General features: G+C 41.1%; 1 long non-coding RNA gene across 2 annotated transcripts in view; it reads right to left on the minus strand.

Moving 5' to 3' along the window:
• The window catches only part of LOC109254309 (uncharacterized), a 225,286-nt gene that overhangs the window by 166,870 nt on the left and 45,151 nt on the right, over positions 1-13,265 (minus strand). For both annotated transcript variants that reach the window (XR_008417176.1, XR_002074748.2), the window contains exon 2: positions 3,154-3,263. This is a non-coding gene — a long non-coding RNA (uncharacterized LOC109254309). The remainder of the gene's footprint in view (positions 1-3,153; positions 3,264-13,265) is intronic.

Genomic DNA, 13,265 nt, shown 5'->3' on the forward strand with positions numbered 1-13,265 from the left:
GGTCATGATCTCGCAGTCTGTGAGTTCGAGCCCCGCATCGGGCTCTGTGCTGACAGCTCAGAGCCTGGAGCCTGTTTCAGATTCTGTGTCTCCCTCTCTCTCTGACCCTCCCCCGTTCATGCTCTGTCTCTCTCTGTCTCAAAAATAAATAAACGTTAAAAAAATAATAAATAAAAATTAAAAAGTATTCAGGGCACCTGGATGTCTCAGTTAGTTAAGTGTCTGACTCTTGGCTTCGGCTCAGGTCATGATCTCACCATTTCATCAGTTCAAGCCCCATATCAGGCTCCATGCTGGCAGCACACAGCCTGCTTGGAATTTCTCTCTCTCTCTCTCTCTCTCTCTCTCTCTCTCTCTCTCTCTGCCCCTACCCCACTCATGCTGTCTCTTTCTCAAAATAAATAAACTTAAAAAAAAAAAAAGGTATTCTAGGGGCGCCTGGGTGGCTCAGTCGGTTGAGCGGCCGACTTCGGCTCAGGTCATGATCTTGCAGTCTGTGAGTTCAAGCCCTGCTTCGGGCTCTGTGCTGACAGCTGGGAGCCAGGAGCCTGTTTCACATTCTGTGTCTCCCTCTCTCTGACCCTCCCCTGTTCATGCTCTGTCTCTCCCTGTCTCAAAAATAAATAAAACGTTAAAAAAAAATTTTAAAAAAAGAAGGTATTCTAACTTAACTACATCTATGTAATAAAATATTACAGTTTTTCAAAACGATGCTTATGAAGTTTTTTACATGTTGAAAAAGTTTGTGATATAACATTAAGTCAAAGAATGGCAGGTTACAAATTTGAATTTAGAATGTAATATCAGCTATGTGCAAATATACATAGAAGAAAACTAGAAATGGACAAACCAAAATGGCATGAATATTTGCTTCTAGATGATGGGATCATAAGCCATTTATCCCTTTGCATCTTTGTGTTTTTCTATATTTTCCAAATTTTATACAATCAGTTTATATTGCTTTTATTATCAGAAGGAAAAAAGACAAACAATAAAGACTCCTATGAGATCAGAGAATTAAACTAAGAAATTATATATCAATTCAAAAATAGTACCCAGGGTAGGGCTGCCTGGGTGGCTCAGTCTATTAAGCTTCTGACTTCAGCTCAGGTCATGATCTCATGGTCTGTGAATTCAAGCCCCACGTCAGGTTCTGTGCTGACAGCTCAGAGCCTGGAGCCTGCTTCGGATTCTGTGTCTCCCTCTCTCTCTGCTCCTCCACACTCATGCTCTATCTCTCTCTGTCTCTCAAAAATAAATAAATGTCAAAAAAAATTAAAAAATATAGTACCCAGGGTAAATATGGCCAAGTATCATTTTCTAGCCTAACAGCCATGAATTCAACCCATCTCCAAAGCCCTCATTTATCTTTGTAGCCAGGGTGGGGGGGATTGTAGAATTAAGTACAATCGCTAATAACTAGACCATCTAATCTCACCAGTAACAAAGCAATCACAACTTTTTCTGTTAGAGTAATAAAATTGATTTTATTATTTTTACAAAAGCAACTCTTGTTCTTTGTGGGGAAGGAAAAAAATTCAAGCAAAACAGAATATATTCTAGAAATAAAAACTCCCCACCACACCAGTTCTTGGAAGTAAACACTATCAATGGATCAGTGTGCATTTTCTCATTCTGCCAGGGCATATACAAACTTTTTTTAAAAAAACATAAGCTTTAACTATGTAAGCTCTCACAAAAGTTGCCTCCCCCCCCCCCTTGGCGTTATATTGTAGACATTTTTCTATGTCTATATCTAAGATTACCTCATTCCTTGTAATGGCAGCATGGTGTTCTATTGACTAGGAGTACCACAATTTATTTAATGAACAGTATGGTTGCTTAGAATTTCTATTACTGAGTTTGAAGGGACTATCAATAATACTCTTCATTTTCCTATTGGATTTCAGAGTAATTAAAAGATAAAGACACACGATTCAGATATAGAAATCAACTATCAGTTTCATTACTGATTTAAGCAGATTCTAGAGAACATGGCTTAAGTGTGGGAGACAAATGAGTTTGCTAGTAAGATCCCCACCACCACCACCAGAATTTAACTTAAACCCTAAAACTGCAGGTTACCCCAAAGGGCCAGAGGTCACCGCATAATCAAGAGCTGTTAAGAGTACACCTTCACTGAAGGCAGGGGAATCCAATCAAGGAGAGAGGGAGAGAGGGGCCAAACAGAAAGTGCTCAGCTCTTTGTCCCAACCATACAAACAAGAGCAGCTTCTCCTCCCCAGGGTTAAGGGGTGAAGAGATGGGGCAAAAGGACACAAATGTTAGACACAAATGTTCCACAAATGGAAATATGAAGCCTGGAAAAAGGATGCCTCTGCCCTCTCTGTCCCAAACCATTACAAATATAGTCAATATCCTTGTACAAATAAACTTTGTGCTACTTTTTGAGCACTACTATAGGGCAAATTCCAAGATTCTCAGATCAAGAAAGAAGTCGATTTAAAATCTCAAAAGGTATTCCAAAATTCCCCTCAACTCCCACCAACAGAGTGTAAGAGGCTTATTTTTCCCCTCCTAGCCAACTGCTCTCAATATTTTTCATCTTCATCAATCCATTATACAACAGATTGTTGTAATTCACATGCCTTTGACTACCAGTGAAATTGAGCATGTTTTCCATAAATTTACTGGGCACTCATATTTCTTCTTCCATGGCTATCTACTCAGAAACATGCACTTATTTTTCCAGCAGTGATATCCCGTTGGTCTCCACCTTCCACCCTCTCTTGCCAAGTCCTCTTGCAAACAACTGTACAGATTTATGAGATGTCCAGATGGGGTGAGAGGTGGCACCTCCGGGAATGAATTCAGGTTTTCCTGGAAATATAAGCCAAGCAAACATGTTCCTTTGGCTTCTATAAAACCACATTCCAGTGAAATTATTTAACCAGTCTGTACACAACTACAATATTAAATGCCAAAGTATCACTGGGAGTCAAGAGGTCAAACTTGAGGTCTAGCTCTGCCATTTAATAAACTGGGTTAGCTAGGGCAATCCACTAAATCTCTCTAAATTCTGGTGGCTTCTTCTTTCCCCCAACAGTGGAGTGAGATGAACTAGATCAGTACTTTTCAAGATTTCTTTTTAGCAGCAGAACTCAAATATAAAAGAGAAAAAGTCAGGGGCACCTGGGTGGCTCAGCAGTTAAGCATTCGACTCTTGATCTCAGCTCAGGTCTTGATCTCAGGGTCTTGAGTTCAAGCTCCAAGTTGGGCTCTGTGCTGGGCGTGAAGCCTACCTAAAAAAAGAGAGAGAGAGAGAGAAAGTCAGAGTGACTCTGAAGCCAAAATGGGAGAAACTAAGCCTTAGCTATATGGCATCCACCTTGTCCCCACAGTGGCCCCATATGTATTCCTCATAGAATTCTTAGAACCCCACCAGGCCCAGCTTGAAAACCACTGGGCTTAGAACTATCAAGTACCTCCCAGCACTATTCTAGACAGTCAGGATTTAAATGAATGAAAATTCTGAATCACTCTAGTAATACAATCAAGGGCTTCTACATTTCCTAAGGGCCTTCTTACATTTCCTAAGTTTAATTTTCAGGTGTTTCTAACCTTGAAGATAACTTAGTAAAAAACTGACACAAATAGCATTAGCATCTGTAACAGCATGACTGTTGATTAGAATGGACTCTAGGAACACTTGAACACTTAAAATAACTAGGTTTAGAAATATCTAATACTAATGTTTTATAAGATATTTTATGGGGACCATAGGGCCAAGCCTTGCCCTCTAGGTACGGGTGAGGGTTCCCCTTGATGGGACTCATCATTTATATTGTTGATTGGCTTGAGAAGACATCAACACAACAGCAGAAAACAAGAACTTTGGGAAGAAGCCTCAAAAAGGGTGAGGAAAGGGGCGCCTGGGTGGCTCAGTCAGTTGAGCATCTGACTTCAGCTCAGGTCATGATCTCGCTGTCTGTGAGTTCAAACCCTGTGTCAGGCTCTGTGCTGACAGCTGGGAGCCTGGAGCCTGTTTCGAATTCTGTACCTCCCTCTCTCTCTGCCTCTCCCCCACTCATGCTCTGTCTCTCTCTCTCTCTCTCTCTCTCTCTCTCTCTCTCTGTCAAAAATAAACATTAAAAAAAATTTTTTTTAATTTAAAAAGGTGAGGAAAGAGTATCCCCAGACTGACTATATCATTTGTATAGCTCAGAGCCAAAGTGAAAATGTGGAGCCCCTTGTTCAGTAATTATTAAGAACTTCAAGATGGCACAGGGTATCTGGGCGTCTCAGTTGTTAAACATCCAACTCTTGATTTCACCCCAGGTCATGATTTTGGCTCAGGTCATGAGATAAGAGCCCCACATCGGGCTCTGTGTTGACAGTGAGGAGCCTGCTTGGGATTCTCTGTCTCCCTCTCTTTCTGTCCCTCCCCTGCTCGTATTTGCCCGACCTCCCAATCTCTCTCTCTCTCTCTCTCTCTCTCAAAATAATAAACATTTAAATAAGCATTAAAAAAAAAACAAAAAAGAACTTCAAGATGGCAACAGCAGAGCATTAAACTACCTGTACAATGATTCTAAGGGTGAGACCTTGTGCAACTGTACAGATGGCTCATCTGCTGGTAAAGCTGGGCTACCACCACCCATAGGTCTAATAGTGAGTTTGGCCCAGACTCTGAGGAATAGTGAGGCCTGAGGCATGTCCGGTGTGAGCATGAATAAGAGGAAGTTTAGTTGACCCTAGCCTCAGAAGGGCCTGGGAGCAAGGCAGTGAACTATAGGAAATCTGGGTCCTGACCTGCTAAGGAGTTAAATAAATTATTTTCTGCATGTCACGGTCTTTGCATTATCCAGGAGCCTACAGGGCATCTCCTTAAAATGGACTCCACTTGTGTTGTGGACTTTTGGAAAAGAACTTCACAGAATAGCCACAGGAAGAGCCCAGCTTCCTCTCCATGGGACACATGGTGGGTTACAGAAGGGGACAGCTGTGCCTAGCAGGGGAGGGTGACCATGGGCAAATAAACATGAAACAATGTGATAAGGGCTACAAGAGATGTGCACTAAGCACCAGGGAAATGCTGATAAGAGAATGATGATTTTCTCTTGGGAGAGATTCAGAGAAAACTCCACAGCAGTGAGGAGATAACATCAGGATGACCCTGGAAGAAAGCATGGCCGTTAGCTAATGGGCAACATCATGAGAAGAGAGACAAAGTAAGTTGTCATAGACAAACATGCTCTGTCGTGGCCTTGGCTCTCAGGTATTTCAAAACTACCCACAAAAGGTTGCCCTGTCCTTACTCTGATGTGGGATGTTCTTTGTTCCGATTTGGGGGAAATGACTCATTGACAAACTGAGGGTGAATTAATGAAACGGTGTGCTTTTAGACTTCTTTGTAAAGATGTTTTTCAGAATTTATGTCAGGTCAGAACTAGGCCTGAAGAATGACCCACTCAGGCTATTTATGGCAAGCAACTTCATCCTCAGTGGGTCTGAAACAACTCAGTTGACACTACTTTTGCTGAGTTTCCAAAATTTCACAAAAGATTTAAAAAAATAAATATGTGTGTGTGCGCACACGCACGCATTCAGCGAATAAACACTGTCAGCAATGAAAGCAGATGAAGCATTCACAGCAGAGCAATGCCTGCATTTCTAACGTCACCTACACCTTTGCCTTTTGTTCCGGAGTCTGTCTCAGTGGTATCCGTCTTCACTGGTACAAACCTGGACATCTGTTTGAGTTGCCCCAGAAAGAATACACACACGCTAAAACTAAGTGAGCAGCACAGACTCGGCTAACACTTTGCAGGAGAAGATGGAAAAGGAAGGTGGCATCACTCACCCCAGAACAAACAACACAACACTTTCACTTCTCAAGATCTTTCTTCTGCTTTGGAAGCTCTGGGAGTTTCTCTTGCTCCCTTTCCACACAGGTCCCAGTTTCCTGGCTCCTCTTGTCCCAGCACCACCCCCAGCTCTCAATTCCTTGCCCTTTTATTGTACCGAGCAACTCCAGTTCTGTCTCATCTCTTACTCCAAATTAATTTGTCTAGACTTGGAACAGGATCCGCACTTCTTAAAAGTTAGATTGATGATCGCTTTTGTCCTTGGGGGTCTCCTTCCTTATCCCAAATGTCTTATCAATGTATTTATCCCAAACAAGCAAACATTGTGCATTCCCAAGAGGAATTCTGATGAATTCAAGTATCTCCTTAACAGAAGAACAGAAGTGCTTCTTTATAGAGGTTGGAATTCTGCATACTCCCTTGAGTTTATACAGAACTGTTCCTTCTAGGAAAAAAAAAAAAAAAAAAAAGAGGTTAGAGTGGGAGAGAGCCAAAGCATAAGAGACTGTTAAAAACTGAGAACAAACTGAGGGTTGATGGGGGGTGGGAGGGAGGGCAGGGTGGGTGATGGGTATTGAGGAGGGCACCTTTTGGGATGAGCACTGGGTGTTGTATGGAAACCAATTTGACAGTAAATTTCATATATTAAAAAAAAAAAAAAAAAAAAAAAGAAGTGTTCCTTCTATATTTACAGAGAGACAGCAGAACTGTTACCAAGCAAAGTTTTACCCACAACTACTGCCTCAAGAAAATCCAGCCAGGCCTATAAGATATTAGGGTCACTGCATTTGCAAGATTAGGCTGTATCTTTGCTTTGAGGTCTCAGTAACTGACAGGAGGAAGGTGGTATATGCAAAATGAGCTTTCTGGAGTCTATGCCCATTTGTCATGTATGGGGTGGGGTTGGGGGAGTCTTTTTGCAGAAAAGTCTATCATTTTAAAAGCATTTTCTTTTTTTTATTTTTTTTAACATTTATTTATTTTTGAGAGACAAAGAGAGGTAGAGCATGAGCAGGGGAGGGGGAAAGAGAGAGAGAGAGAGAGAGAGAGAGAGAGAATCTGAAGCAGGCTCCAGGCTCTGAGCTGTTTGTTAGCACAGAGCCTGACACAGGGCTCCAACTCACAAACTGCAAGACCATGACCTGAGCCGAGGTCAGACACTCAACCGACTGAGCCACCCAGGCGCCCCTTGAAAGCATTTTCTATTCCTGAGGCACATGGGTGGCTCAGTTGGTTAAGCATCTGACTCTTGGTTTTGGCTCAGGTCATGATCTCATGGTTCATGAGTTCAAACCCCAGAGTCCTGTGCTGACAGCATGAAGCTTACTTGGGATTCTCTCTCTCCCTCTTTCTCTGTCCTTCCCCTACTCATGCATGTGTGCTCTCTCTCTCTCTCTCTCTCTCAAAATAAATATTTTTTTTTTAAAAAAAGCATTTTCTGTTCCTAGAACATTTCCTTCAATAAGTACCTCTTGCCTAACCATTGTCATTGGCTTCCCATTAGCTTGCAGTACAAAGACCAGAATTCAGGCCCTCCGATATTTGACCCAACTTTATCTCTGACCATTCCCCAAAAGGACTCTCTGCTTCTTCTCATCTAACCAAGGGCCACTTCAGCGGGTTCGCCTCCCTGTCTTGCTCCTCTGCCTAAAATGCTTTCTCGTCTTCTCTGCCTACCAAAGTTCCATCTATCTGCTAAGTACATGCATTTTTTTCTTTTTCTTTTTTTAACATTTATTTATTTTGAGAGAGAGAGAGAGAGAGAACGAAGAGAAGAGGGACAGAGAGAGAGAGAAAGAATCCCAAGCAGACTCTGTGCTGCCAGCACAGACCCGACACAGGGCTCAAACCCATGAACTGTGAGATCATGACCTGAGCCGAAATCGAGAGTCAGATGCCCAGCCGACTAAGCCACACAGGTGCCCCGCGAGTATTTTTTATTATTTTACTTTATCTATTTTTTTATCCTTATTTGTGTGCAATGAATATGTATTGCTAATGGTACCCTTAAAGTTGTTTTAATTTTTTAAAAACACTTAGCTCAATTTCCAAAAAACAGTTTAAATTTTCCTTCCAGCATAATTATCCCAATTGGGAGAAACATTAATAATAATAATAACTAACATTTATGAATACCTATAATGAGCCCACCTCTGTGCCAAGTGTTTGTTTATAAATACATTAGCTCATTGACTCTCCACAGCTACCCTATGAGATGTTCCCAATGTACAGGTTAGAAAACTGAGGCTTTACGAGGTAATGTAGCTTACACAGGTCTCCCTGCTGGCACGTGTCAGAGGGGGGATATGAATCCAGCTAATCTCCCAGTTTCTGCCCTTAACAACCACTTGCCTTTAGCTGATCTAAAAGGCAAGAGCCAGGGGCTGCCTTTGTATTGTAGATAATTGCATATTTGTCATTACTCTTTCTATACTGTAACTTCAAAGCATTTTGGGCAATATTCAGAGCACAAAATTCTACACATAATAAATGCATTTGATTTTCCAAATGAGAAAAGAGACACCCAGAGAGATCAAGCAACTTGCCAAAGTCCCACAGCCATTCTGAGAGAGCTGGGATTAGAAACCAGTAAGTCCTGATTCAGCCCTGGTAACTTTCCATTACAAGCACTGTTAGTGTCTCATATATATTTATTGAGTGGATTTATTTCTGGGGTTCATGTTATCTGATCCCCTTCTGGCCATATGATTTGGTCATATTCACAAATTAGTTTGAATATTGATAATTACTAGAAATCTAAATTATTATTTGATAACTCAGGTTTTTTTATAGGTTAAGTTGGCTTGATAAGATTTAATGCCTAATACAACAGAATTCTCTGCCAATGTTCATTTTATTAATGGAAAATAATTTTAAAGCATTCCAAAAAATAGTGTCTGCACCAGTAGTGGTAAAAGGTGCTGCATGAAAGATTTGCTTAATTAAACTGAATATCAGATGTTTATTAGAAGACACATGTTTACAGTTAATCATCAACAATACCTAAACTGAAAATATGTTATATATGTATATATTCTACGACTGATATTGTTGAAAAGTTATCTTTTTTAAGTTATCCACACACACACACACACACACCCCAAAAAAATACTGAATAGACTAATTGTTTGCCACAGAAACCTTCAGGGCTTAACCGCTTTACCACAGACAGCTGGAAACCCTGACTCTGGTCTGTGTCCCATTCAAGGAACATACATAAAACCAAGGTTACCAGAATTATACAGACGATCCCTTTGAGGGCATACATTGCAAGTGAATAAAGAGAAAACTTTTTGATCTTTAAAAAAATTACACAAGTAATACATGTTCATTATTTTGAAAATTAGTGAAGAAAAATAAAATCATCCACAATCCCGTTACCATGTGATAATCATCATAAACATGTTTATGTATCTCCTTCCAGATTTTTTTCTATGTACATAAATGCATTTTCTTCACACACAAAAAAATGGGATTATACTTTACACACAGTTTTATTAACTGCCTTTTTTCCTTAACATATGGTTAATCTCTTTTTCCAACACAAAGTTTGCATACACATTGCTGCTTAATGTCCACATCGTATAGCATTGTATATTTGCTCCACAATGTGAAATAGATGTAGACACATGACCACAGGACACAGGAGTAAGATGACCTGTCTGGAGACTTTGGGCTGAGGTACTAGGATGAGATATTGTAGCAAATGCTCTTATTGCCCCACTTTCTTTGGGTCCCCTTCTCTGTTCTCCTACAGCTGCAGGGTCCAGCTCTTCTATGTAATACCTCAGAGGGTCCCCACTGGGATTGAACAGTTACCCATAGCTGACGATAGGTTTAGCCTATTAACAGAATATATTCCTGTTACTAATCTCTCTCCCACATGGAGAACAGATGGTACCACAAATTACCACCCCATCAAGTTACCTGTATATTTATTCAGCATCCATCCACCTAGGATGGCAAGGGATCCATCTCTCTCTGGTCTCCACCCCTCTTGTCTTCCCAGTTGGATGCCCTCAGGCTTTCCCACCTCTCAGTTCTGCCCCGAGGGCCCCAGCTCCAACTTAATGAAAACTAAAGCTGTGAGTGGAGCTCCTGACTCTATCCAGGCAAGGAGCATCAGGTGGTGAGGAAGTTTTAGATCTTTTTTGTTGTTGTTGGTTATTTATTTGTTTGTTTATTTATTTTTGAGAGAGAGAGTGCACATGTGCACACACACTCACACACACACACACACACACACACACACACACACATAGGAATGCACACAGGAGTGGGGCAGAGAGAGAAAGAGGGAGGGACAGAATCCCAAGCAGGTTCCCTGATGTCAGCACAGAGGCGGGCTCAAACTCACCAACTGTGAGATCATGACCTGAGCTGAAATCAAGAGTCGGATGCTTAACGGACTAAGCCACCCAGGTGCCTTAGATCTTTTATAGTAATTATTAGATATTCTTCAGAATAAAATACCTACAGGGGCACCTGGGTGGCTCAGTTGGATGAGCTTCCGACTCTTGATTTCAGCTCAGGTCATGATCCCGGGTTGTGGGATCAAGCTCGGCAGAGTATAGAGCCTGCTTAAGATTTTCTCTCTACCTCTGCCCCTCTCCCCGACTCATGCCCATGAGTGTGTGCTCTCTTAAAAAAAAGAAAAAGAAAAAGAAAGAAAGAATACAACATCTACAAAGTAAACAGGGCTTTCTCTTGCTAATATTGGCCACATCCAATAGCACCACATTTCACATACTTCAATTCCGATCCTTGCTCTACCAATTTCCTGAGTGTTCTATTAGTATTTCTCACTTTTTAAAACTTTATGAAGCTGCATATGCAATAATACCTACAAAATTGTGGGTTTTGTTACACTGGTTATATTTTTTACTAATTATAACCAACACATCACTACTAAAATAAAAAATGCTCATCCAGGTGAGAGGCTAAGAGAAAAATTACCAGGTGTACTCACAACTGCAAAGAAAAGATCCACCCCCCCCCACCCCCGCCGTTCCCGAAACCAGCCAAGGGACATAAAGGCGGGAACCAATCAAGTTCTGCTGAATGGTTTAAAATAAAGGTGGGAACCAATCGAGTTCTGCTGAGCGTTCAAATTTAAATGTTAACCAACAACAGCTCTGTAACCTCTAAAAAAGGGTCCCTAACTTGTTTGTGCGGGGCTATAAAAGAAGCTGTAAGATCCTTACTAGGGGCCTCTTACCATCACCGGCAACCAGTGCACGGAGGACCGGGTTCCAACCTGCAATAAACGACCCTTGCCGCTTGGCTTTGACTCTGGACTCTGGTGGTTTGTTTCCGGGGGGTCTTTCGAATCGGGGCATATCACAGGTACCACCTGAAATCATCCCACTGGTACAAATACCACAATTTGGAAAACACTATTTTGAGTAAATAAAAACCACAGACTCAACATTTTAAGTAAGGCTCTGCTGTTTAGGAAAATCTGTAGGCAAGAAAAAAGAATACACACGCAGCAGTGTTTCCACTCCCCAGTCTTCCTGGTAGCTTCAAACACAATGCTATTACGCATCTTTATGTGAAACAAATATGCAGAACCAGCTTACTGGCTTGAATAAGCCATATAAAGCGTCTTTTCCAAGAACTGTTTTTCTCTCCAGTCAAGGGTCTCTTGGACTCAGGGGACCTGTGGAGGCCTCTCAGGGCCAAGGGGAACAAGTACTTCCAGCATGAGGGGGGATGTAAAATTTCCCTCGGCTCACAAACTTACTTGTCACAGCACTATTCCAACAAAATCTCTGTAGTCTCCCTTCCTTTGTCTTGCCAAAGGTCTCCTCCCTACCATGAGAAGGCAAGGAGCGGGGGACAAGAAAGAAAAAGGGAGGGATGAGAGAATCCCATCTTGCCCCTTATGAGCTGCACGGTCTCAGTCAGTCCCCAGGACTTGTTGCATCTTGGTTTCCAGAACAGAAAATGCTGCCAACACACAGCACCCTGGCCATGCTGTGATATCAAGGCAGAGTTCAGACAAAACCCAGTGGCAGTCTTTGGAGGAGGGGGCCCAACTCTTCTCTGATAACTGACATCAGTCATCAGTAGGTATCGAGGTAGAAATGACCTCGCGGGACGCCCTGCCAAATTAGTAGAGCAGCCTGCTGCAGTCCAGAACGTGTGCCTACAGCTTCCAAATGCACCATCTCCTCCATCTCCCCCACATCTAGCGATCACGTTTCTCCTGCACATCAAAAGAATTAGCCAGCTGGAAAATGAAGTGAATTTTTTACCTATCAAGTATGTAAAGGCACCTCAAATTTTGGGGGGCGTTTTTATTATTATAAATGTAGCAGATGCTTAATGTAGAAATTTAATCCTTTTAAATTTTAAGTTTTTTTAATCCGCTAGGTGTATAAAAGAAAAAGGAAAAAATAATATCCCAAATTAAATCATTTTTGCTATTCTAGTATTCTCTCCAGTTTTTTTTTCTGTGCATTTCACATCCTCAAAAATGGAACCATATGTTCAATTTTTATATAAATATTTTTAGTAGAAATATTTATTATTCTTATAGCTCAAGTATGATGTGTTTATTAGAGAGAACATCACAAAAATAAAGATAAAAATAAAAATAACCACTCATGATCCCACCACCCCAAGACAACAAGAATTAGTATATTTATTATTTTAGGTATAGTCTTTTTTTTTTACCCCGATTCGTGTCCTTAATTTTCTCCACAAGTGTTAAAATTTTTTGCAAGCATCATTTGGTTGTGGAGAGGTCATAATTAACTTCTTTAAAATGTAGGCTTATTGAAATATACTTTCTGTATAATAAAATTCACCATTTTTAGGTATACAGTACCATGAGTTTTGACAAATATAAATAGTTGTGTAACCACCACCAAAATTGACATGTTTGAGCGAAGTGGGGGGCAGAGGGAGAAGGAGAGAGAAAATCTTAAGCAGGTCCCATGCCCAGCCCAGAGCCAGACGTGTGCTCAATCTCATAACCCTGAGATAGTGACCTGAGCTGAAACCAAGAGCTGGATGCTTAACTGACTGAGCCACCCAGGCTCCCCAAATAGCTTATACTCTTATGTCTACAAAAACCTGCGCATAGGGGTGGCTAGCTTGCTCAGTCAGTAAAGCATGTGAATCTTGATCTCGTTATAAACTTGAGCCCCATGTTGGGTATAGAGATTACTTAAAAAATAAAATCCTTAAAAAAAAAAAACCTGCACATAAATGTTATATCAGCTTTATTCATAATTCCCCAATATTGGAAGTAACCAAGATGTCCTTCAATGGGTAAATGGATAAACAAACTGTGGTACATCTATTCAATGGGATAGTATTTCGGGGATAAAAAGATAGGAGTCCTCAAGCCACAAAATAACATACAGAAAGCTTAAATGCATATTCCTCAGTGAAAGAAGTCAGCTTGAAAATCATGATTCCAATAGA

Source organism: Panthera pardus, unplaced genomic scaffold, assembly GCF_024362965.1.
Source record: "Panthera pardus isolate Hobbes unplaced genomic scaffold, ASM2436296v1 HiC_scaffold_24, whole genome shotgun sequence".
In the NCBI taxonomy this organism is placed as follows: Eukaryota; Metazoa; Chordata; class Mammalia; order Carnivora; family Felidae; genus Panthera; species Panthera pardus.